General features: G+C 41.8%; 1 long non-coding RNA gene across 2 annotated transcripts in view; it reads right to left on the bottom strand.

The window, feature by feature from the left end:
• Positions 1–4,568: 4,568 nt before the first annotated feature.
• Positions 4,569–10,154, bottom strand: part of LOC132656852 (uncharacterized) — a 39,611-nt gene continuing 34,025 nt past the window's right edge. Inside the window, exons 3-5 of one of the 2 annotated variants that reach the window (XR_009594621.1) lie at positions 5,521–5,652; positions 5,236–5,423; positions 4,569–4,791 (exon numbers count right to left, since the gene is read on the bottom strand). This is a non-coding gene — a long non-coding RNA (uncharacterized LOC132656852). The remainder of the gene's footprint in view (positions 4,792–5,235; positions 5,424–5,520; positions 5,653–10,154) is intronic. The other variant, XR_009594620.1, reaches the window with a different exon arrangement.

Here is a 10,154-nt window from a genome sequence, read left to right as displayed (position 1 = left end):
ATATCCAGGGCTTGTTTTAGTAAAATAACTGGGTTCCGGTGGTGCTGTATTGTCTTGAGTTTGATTGAGTGTATTTTTATGCTGGCCTTTAGCCACCTGGTTGTCCTGGTGTTGGCAGTCCTAGTGGTCCCTGATGGCAGTAAGTCTCTGGGACTGCGGGTAGAGCTGGTAGGTCCTGATGGCTGCAGGCCTCTGGGTATCCCTGTTAGCAGCTGGCCTCCGGTATTCTCTAATGGATGCTGCCTCTGTAGTCCCTGATGGCTGTCGGTCTCTGGGATTTCGGGTAGAGCTGGGGCCTGGGAAATGGAGTGCGCATGAAGGGCGTGGAGTTGACCTCATTGCTCGATGTGCTGCTTTCAATAAAGAATCTGGAGTCCTGGTCATCTGCAGCTGAAGAAACAGCTGAGATTAACAAGACCCAAGCCCCCCAAAGCAGTGGTTCTAACATGCCTAATGCTGTGACACTTTAAAACAGTTCCTCATGTTGTGGTGACCTCCAGCTATCTTTTTCATTGCTACTTTATAACTTCAATTTTGCTATTGTTATGCATCATAATGTATAAATATCTGATATGCAACCCCTGAAAGGGTTGTGACCCACAGGTTGAGAACTACTGTCATAAACCAACATCTTTGCTTTGCCGATTCAATTGGAAGAATCAGCTGTGAAGAAGAGACCTGCATCACTGAAGCAAAATTTCCTGGGGCATGTTTCCTCAGGGTGAATACACAGAGGCCATGCTCCAGAGAGGGTAAGGTTGCACCTCATGGGGTCTTCCAAACTTGGCAATGTGCAAGTTTTCCAGGAGGTACTGGTTTTGAAGACATGTAGGGGCCGTGAAGCACAGCTGAGGCTCGGCACTGTGCGGAAACAGGAGAGGCCATTGCTGCAGGCGCAGCCCAGGCACAGTGGAGGCCCCAGTATTTTGGAGATCCTTGTACTGTGGATCCACTACTGAGGACAGCAGCAACCATGAGGTAGAGCCCTGAGTCTGGGAGACAGTGTTAAGTGCTGTGGAGGGCAGAAGCTGAGAAACTGAGCTGCCTTTGAGGCAGAAAAGTGTGCATCTTAGACCTCTGATGGTTTTACACGGCTGGACTCCCATTTAGTTTTCTTTTTATTGTGACTGTGCCCTGCCTCTCCCCCCTTGGAGTAAGAAATAATAATTATAATTATTATTTTTGGTTTCACAGGAGCCACAGTTGATATTATTTTGGACACTTTACAGAGGCTTTGAACTCTGAAAAAGACTTAAAATAGGTTTTGGTTTTGCTTTTGACATAGGATCTTACTATGTAGCTTTGACTGTCCCAGAACTCACTTTGCAGACTAGGCTGGCCTTGAACTCATAGAGATCATCTGCCTCTGAGTGCTGGGAGTAAAGTTTTGGCATTACACCCAGCTGAGATGTCCGATGTTTTGAAGAGTCAGAATGTTTAGTATGTTTGCATTTTTAAAGACTGTGGGACTTTTAATGTTGTTTTATATTGTGAAATTAATATTAACCTGAGATCTTGGTGTTGAACAAAGTAAGAGTAGTAGTATGTATATGTGTATCAAGTTGACAGGGGTCAATTGTTCTGATTGTATCATCATCATCATCATGTGTGACACAAGGTAAGATTATCAGAGAACCTCGTTTGAGCAAGTTTGTAGGGAACTGTTTTGACTGGTAATCTGTGTAAGAGAGCCTAGTCCCCTGTGGACAGTGAAACCCATAGTGCCATTTTCCTGAAATAAGAAAGCAGGCTGAAAAACCCCAAGGAGCAAGCCTCTAAGTTGCCTTCTGTAAAAGTAACTTCATTCACCTGATGTAACTAACTGTCATCTCCGAGGCTTCCTGCCTCTGCCTGCTAACCTAGGCCTAGTCCTGGTTAGGCCTAGAATTTTTCCACCTCTGAGACTTCCTGAATAAGCTCACCCTTTCTAGCTCTTTCTGATCTAGAGCTAGGGTGTTTCAACTCAGCTCTTCCGGCTCAAGCTCCTCTGCAAACTGATTCAAATTGGCTTCTTTCACTTTCTCACCGGATTGCTCTGCTTGGCCTCAAACTAACTCTTATAATCTGTTCTAATCTTCTGACGCCTTGTCATTCTGTGGCTCAGTCTTCACCTGTGTCTAGCTTGTTCTCTCTGCAACCTGTCTCTGTAAAACTGTCTCAGTAAAACTGCCTCTGAATTCATGAACTCAACTCCCCTCCACTGTTTCCAAACCCACTGACTTGATCTAACTGCCTGCACAGCACTGACTAAAACCCAGAGATCTGCATCCCTATGTCTCCTGAGTGCCAGGAATAAAGGCATGACCACCATGCCTGGACCTAAGCTTTTCTTTACCTGTGACTTGCTCTATACCAGGCTGGCCTTGAACTCAGAGACCTGCTTGCCTCTGTCTCCTGGGATTAAAGGTGTGCCTCTATTCCAGCTGGGACACACAGACCTAGGTCTTGACATCGATCTCTTGACAGAGCAGCTATGTTCTGAATTAAAATTCTTCAACAGCATTTCTCCACAGCTTCTGCATCACTCCTCACATACGGGTTCATGCCTTGGCTTCTGTCAATAATGGACTGTTATCTAGAAATTTAAGACAAATTAAATCCTTTTCTCCCCAAGCTGCTTTCAGTCACAGCAATAAAAATCTAACTACAACAAGGCCTCTCATTTTTATCCCAGAAACACACGATTGGGTCTCTCAACAAAACTTTTAGTGACAAGGAGAATAAACACATTCGCCTCAGTACCCAGTGAACATTAGCATTTTCCCCACAGCAAACCTCCTCTTCACGGTGAGAGCCACACTGGTGCTGATTGGTTTAGGCCTATCAGGGGATTTGAGACTCAGGAACTTCTCTGTAGAGAGAATGAACTAGGGAGATAAAGCCCCCGGTGAGAGACACCATCTGTATTGGCTGCTCTCGCTGGTGTTCTCGAGGAGGAGATGTAAAGCAGTGCTCATGACGGCTCTCCTGTCAGGCCACAGGGCCCTCCCCACTTCCCAAACAGTTGCTGTGGAAGTGCACATTGCAGTTCAGCAGGGCCCTCTGTGTGGTGGATGCTTACGTAACCCTAACTTGGCCATCAGTCCGAGGCACACAGTTAAGTCTGTGCTGAATAAGGAATCCTGGCCCAGGCCGTGCACCTCTGACCACTGGCCTACCCTTTGCCTCTCAAGCAGTTTGGGGTCACTGAGACAGCAGTGGCCAGACTGCTGGGTACTACAGGTACCCTGTCTACCTAGTAGCACTACGGCAAAAGCACCGGGACATAGAACTTCATGTCCCGATAAAATGAAATACTGTGTTTTTCAGACTAGAAAGGGTATTATGAACCGAGACTGTCCTGGGTGAGGGGCAGTCCTGAGGACGGAAACCACTGTGTGGAGTAGAGTTGAAGTTCTGCATGGTCAATTTTCTTCCCTCTTATGATCTCTCCACAAAGCCAGAGAAGGCTACAAGTGGGACCCACGAGCAACACTGCCAGCATAGGGTATTTTTTTGTTCGAAAGAAAAAGGGATCTCAACAGCATGGAATTCTGCACTATGTATTATGGAAGTCTAGGTCCACGAGCCCTAGAAGAAGTGCCTGGTGGCTGGGTAGTAGTGTCTTGGATCATCACTGATGAGCCTAGCACAGCGGCTTGGCTAAGGGTTCATCGAGATTGGTAGTGCTCTCCTGTGGTAAGTATTGTGAACAAGCAAGATGTGGCTTTCTGTTATTACTGAGAGTAAGTGCTAGAAACATTTGTTTTCAACAACACAAATTTCCAGCTGTATGTGGTTAAGGTAAAATGCTTATATAGTATTTACGTTTAAAAATTGCATTTATTTACTCGTGTACGTGTACCTGTGTGGACCATGGCACAAAAATGGCATTCATGGGGCAACTTGTTGGAGTCAATTCTCTCTCCACCTGTGGGCAAGGTGGTCAGGCGTGGTGGTGAGTCCCCTTATCCCCTGAGCCATTTCCTCAGGCCCTGATCATTTTATTTAATGCCCTGAAAGTCAGACACTGTAGCTCAAGGCTTTTAATGTGTTGACCGATAATTAGCAAGTAATGGTACAATAATCAGTATTGAAAGTTGGTGGCTGCCTTTCCTTGCCTCTCTGTTTGCCTCATCATAGAGTGTAGTTAGTAAGTCTTGGTGGCTTTCTGGAACTCCTGCAGCAGCAGCACTACCTTGTTACAGGCTCAGACATACAGAACTTTTGGTCTCCTGATGTCTTGCCAGATCACAGCCTCTCTCCTTCTCAGGACACTCCAGTCTTCAGAAACCTCTGTAGTCTTTGCTTCTCCAGGCCACTCTAACTCTTGTGTCACATTCTGCTCTTGAGTTCTTTGTTCATTGTGCCACCAACATAGTCCTCTCTATCTGTGACAACACCACAGTAGTTAACAGAGCTCTTTAGAAAAGGCTTTATTGAGCCAGGTGTAGCAGCACTGCCCATAATCCCAGCACTCAGGGAGACAGAGGCAAGTGAATCTGTGGGTCTGAAGCCAACCTGGTCTACAAAGTGAGTCCAGGACAACCAAGCTACACAGAGAAACCCTATCTTGAAAAACAAACAAACAAACATAAACACAACAAAAAATCTTTATTAGATCCCCATGTTGCAAAATACGCATGTTTACTAAACTGATTTGGAGAGAGTAGAGTTTATGTACCAGCACATCTCTGTCGTTGGAGGTAATGACTAGGAGGCTGGTACACTCTTTACACTGTGGACAGATTCTGCTGCATTTTAGGTTCAGGTATAAGCAGGTTCATATTCAGGTACCGTTTGTGACTTTTCCTGGGAAGACATAAAACAAACATCTATTCACCCTAGGTAGGGTACCAACAATGGACCAAACTCCAACTTAAAGAACAAATTATATTGCTGGGATAATTTCAGAAGCCAGAGTAATGAGTGACTTACATGACTATTGACAACTCAAAGTCAAACGTGCCACTGGGAAGTCCACACCAGCATGAAGGATAACTCAAAAAAGCTACAGCCCCAGATTCCTCTTCAGCTAGCCCATCAGATGAGAGTGTCCTCCAGACATCTCAACTGCTCAGTCTCCTTGCCTTAGTGTTTGTATTGCTTACTTATTTCACCTTGGAGAGAAAGGGACTTTCCGAGTCCTGTAAGTTTCAGGGACTTCCTGAATGCTAGTGAGCCTTCCTCCAGAATGGAAGTGTTTCAATTCAGAAATTTTGATACAAAATACTCCAACGTTCCTATAGTTCTTACATTCTTTCAAACCACCTCTTCCAGAACATTCCCTGAGGTTTAGAAGGGTGACTGGTTATTTCCTTTGTCTATGAATGCCACAATAGTCACTTAGTCTCAGAGTTCAAGTGGTTAGGAGGCTTTCTGGTACATGATTGTAAAGAAGAAGTTTCCTTTCATGATGCATTATAGTTGTTAGCAGCAGTGACCTGTGGACATAAGCACAAATACATAGGTTTGGTAAGGTCACATCCACTCAACAAAACATTTTGCCATTGGTGTCCACTGAGGCCTATGACTACCTACCCACGTGTTTTTCTCTCTGGCTTACAGTAGCAGACATGTATTCCTTCCTGTGGAGAAGTTCTAAAGTCCAATCAGAAAGTTGTTGGCTATATCCACAGTAGTCATGCCATCATGGCATTACTTCTTTGTGCCCTGCAACCAAAGCATGTATCACCTTCAGCAATTGGGTTTTACTATATAGGTTTAGTGTACAAGCTATGGCAGTGGCAATAGTTTTTACTGTTTTGGGGGCCTCTGAGACCTTCCTGACCATAGTTCAGGTACTGTACATTTTATGAATCCACTTTTTTTTTTTTTTACTCTCACAAAGTGTCTTCATTTAAATATCTTAAATTTATCTTAATTGTACTTCTAGGTCCTTTTAAAAATCTGTAAGATATTCAGGGTGTCTTAGGATTTTTATTGATGTAAAGAGATACCAAGACCAGGGCAACTTACTGAAAGAAAAACATTTAATTGGGGCTGGCTTACAGTTCAGAGGGTTGCTTCATTTTCATAGCAAGAAACATGGTGACACACAGGCAAACATGGTGCTGGAAATGTAGCTGAGAGTTTTGCATTCAGATCAGCAGGCAGTAGGAAGAGTGAGACACTAGATTTGGCTTGAGCATCTTAGACTTCAAAGCTCACCCCCAATGACACACTTCCTCCAACAATTCCATACCTACTTCACCAAGGCCATACCCCCTAATACTGCCACTCACTAATGGCATATGGGCATTTTCATTTAAACCATCAAAAAGGGTAAGACATTTAAGGAAATATGGCTGTTCTGTGGCCAAATCTAGCCACAAATTCAGAGATCTGCCTACCTCTGTCTCCTGAGTTCTGGGACTGAAGGTATGTGCCACCATCATCTAGCAGAAAAAAAATTTCTTTTTGGCTAAAAAAAATGTTGCTGCCCAATAACACATTCTAAATTTGGTGCAATTTCTTGCATAATTGCTTATATTTACAAATAACTGAGTACCAATCATAAATGTTCAACAACAACAAAAAATGGCATGTAGGAAACTTAATTTATTTAGTGTGTGTGTTTGCCAATGTGTGTTACATGCATGCCCATACTATGATGTGGGTGTGGAGCTCAAATAACAATTTTTAAGAGTAGTTCTCGCCTCACACCACATGACTCATGAGGATTGACCTCAAGTGGTCAGTCTTAGGAGCAACTGCCTTAACCCCATTGGACACCACTGGCCTGGAATTTTTACTAATGAAAGAGAAAAGCAACACAAATTTGGTAAGTACTCTACAACTGAGTATATACCAAGCTAAATAAATGCTATCACTTCAAATGTATTCTCTTTATTTTTTGATTTTGATTTATTTAGTGTATAGGTATATAACATGCAAGTACCACAATATACATATAGAGGTCAAAGGCAACTTATATGAATTGCTTCTCCCCTGTCACATGGGTCCAGGGGATTAACTCATGCCATTAGTCTTGGCAGCAAACACCTTTACCTGATAAGCAAACTCAATAGCTTTGATTCTTCACTTGAATACATGATTTGATGCTTGTTAATATATAAGAGGCTGAATGCCTATTCTAAAATCTTTATACTTATAGACTATCTAATATGAATTATGATACAGTTAGGTATAGATGAAACATTTTTCTATATCGTAAACATGTGCTTTATCACTTTTGCTGTTTTTATGCTGACAGATGAGTAACAGATTAGATACATTTGTTTGAATCTAGACCGGACACCTTACAGCTGTTCCCATATGCAGCTGTACTTTTCTCTACCCTCATAGTTGGTACATTGTACCAGACTAAAACCACGGTCTCCAAGCTATTGAAAACTAACAGTCAGTTATACAACCTGTGTAGTGCATAAATATTAACTAAAGGGGCCTCTCTTCCCTACCTCATACAAGTTCTAAAGTTACACATCCACTTCCTGGCATGCAAACCCCTACCCACCGCTACCAGCACTGTGGAATCAGAGGCTTCTCATCAACCACTTGACACAGGATTCTGACTCACAGCCCTGTGCTATGACGTCCCTCTAGCTTTCAAGCCCTAAACTGCAGTGAACTTGTAGTACCATCACCCAAACAGGGTAAGATGAAAAGCATGTAATCCTGTAGGAACTGGGTAAATTATCTGCTGTACATTTACTCTCTGCTCTGTATATACTCTGTGTATATTCTCAATACAATATAGATTGAGGCATGGATTCTTTTTCAGTATTTTCTGGTTTTTAAATAGTGAATCCCCCATCTGTGTGAGTTTTAAAAGACTCTGACAATGTTTCATGTTAGAAAACCTTCCTGTAGTCATTAACCCCCTTGGTATATCTTGAAATCAACTGAGGCTTCACTAATTATGCAATCTTTCTTACAATCCTTAAATTCATATGTTATTTCACATGTATGAGTTGCTTATGCAGAAAAAAGCCACTTAGGTAGAAATTCTTCCTATATTTGTACTGTCCTGGTATGTTACACTTATATGTGTTCCCTAGAGTTGAATTAAGACATGGCTTGTGGAAAGACATTTTTAAACTTTTTTTTTTTACATTCATCAGTTGTAGTGCAAGTTTTACTTAGTTATGTTATGTAAACAGGTTTTTGTTTTAATCCCAAGTGTAGGATGTGGAGCTGCTTTTAGTTTGTCCATAGCTGATAAATGCCTTGTGTGACTCAGAGAGGAGTATGGTCTTTGCCAGCTGCAATTAGTTTAATTCTAAGGACTCTGAGAGGATATAAATACCAAAGCCCAGAGAGAGAGAGAGAGAGAAGGGAGCTTTGAGGGACACTCCAAGGAAAAGAGAAGGAGGAGGCTTCAAGGAGAGGGTCAGAGAAGGAAGAAGGCTGCTTCTGGTTTGTCTTGCTGCTGCGTTTGCTGCGTTTGCTGCTTTGCTGGTTAGCTGGACTGATGAATATCCTGATTATAAAGATTGGAATTGCCCTAAGGAACTAAGTCTAAAGAGTCCCCTTTCCATTTTAACCTTCTCTCCTACATAGGTTTAGGGGTTGGAAGGGAGGTAAAGGCATAAGAAGTGCAGGTAAAATATGTGTGCAACAATCAGTCTCATCAACATGAATTCTCTGATTTCAAGTGAAGACTGACATTATACATCAAAGTTTTATGCTTTACTTTTCTCATGAGTCCTTCATGGAGAGAGAGGCTGGAGACAGAGAAGAAATGTTTCATGCATTCCTTATGTTTCCAGAGCTAACTTACCTGAGTTCAATGAGTACAACTAAGGCTGATTTAAACTAGAAACTTCCCTTGTGTTACTTATACTCTTATGGTTTCTCACTTGAATGAAATCTGATTTTGAAGGAGGAATTCCATGGAGAAGCTTTTCTGAATTGTCTACATCAAGAAGGATCCTCACCTGTATGAGTTGCCTGATATCGAGAGTTTGGACTTGCTGTAGAAAGCTTTCCAGCATCTGTACACTGATAGGGCTTCTCATCTGTGTGGGTTCTCGGATGTAAAGTGAGGTTAGACTTGTAAAAGAAAACTTTGCTGCACTCTATATCCATAAGGCCTCTCACCAGTATGGGTTCTCTGGTGTTGAGTAAGGTGTGACTTGTAGAAGAAAACTTTGCTGCACTCTATTACCATAGGCTTCTCACAGTATGAGTTCTCTGATGTAAAGTTAGGAGCCACTTACAGAAGAAGGATTTCTTACATTCTTTACATTCATGGGGCTTCTCTCCTGTATGGGTTCCCTGGTGTTGAGTGAGATGGCACTTGTGGTAGAAAGCTTTTTGTCATTCTTCACATTTGTAGGGCTTCTCTCCTGTATGAGTTCTCTGGTATCAAAAGAGGTGTGACTTGTGGCAGAAACTTTTTCTGCGTTCTTTGCATTCATAGGTCATCTTTAGTTTGTATTCTCTGGTGATTAGTGAGTGCTGACTTATCATAATAAACTTCACAACAGTCTCTACATTCATTCTCTTTCCTCTATGTGTGATTCCTTTTGTTCTGTAGCCTTTGGTAATATGTTTCCACACCTGAATAGTGTTTTTCCCTTGCCGGATTTTCTGTTGAACCTATAGTTGTAACTTAAGAAAGAATTTGTTATGTTCATTGTACACATTGTTATAGTGTGACTTCCTAATGTTTTTGAAGTGTGATTTTTTCACATGAAAAAAAACTCATGAACAGTATATTTATAGAAATTCTCATATGTGTACTTTATACTTTACTATTTGATGATTTTTCATCCAGTGAGTTTTGTCCTTAAATGAACCATGTATTGAGCAATAGGTGCTAAGGATTTGAAAAATTCCCTGAGATAACTAGAGGTCTCTTGAATCTGAAGTTCCTTTATTGAATATTACCTTTGTATATAAAGATATTCCTGATCAATATATTGAATATGCCGTGATGAACTTTTACTCTTGTTACAGGGTCCAAGCTGTTTAGAATATAGAAGTTTCTCAGTTACATTTTTGGGTTTGTCTCCAACCTGCACGGTATGAGACTCAGTATGGGGAAGCAGTGCATGTAGGCATGAAATAAATTCAAAGAAAACTTCCCTGAACAGTTAATGTTCATATTATACTCTTCATGTTTATATTATAAGTAGTCTGTATCCACATTAAAATTTTTACTTACCGCTGGGTTGTGGTGGTGGTGGTACACACCTTTAATCCCAGGA

Source organism: Meriones unguiculatus, chromosome 10 (assembly GCF_030254825.1).
Source record: "Meriones unguiculatus strain TT.TT164.6M chromosome 10, Bangor_MerUng_6.1, whole genome shotgun sequence".
NCBI classification, from domain to species: domain Eukaryota; kingdom Metazoa; phylum Chordata; class Mammalia; order Rodentia; family Muridae; genus Meriones; species Meriones unguiculatus.
Note: the sequence above shows the minus strand (reverse complement) of the source record. Positions and strands in the feature narration are given on the sequence as shown.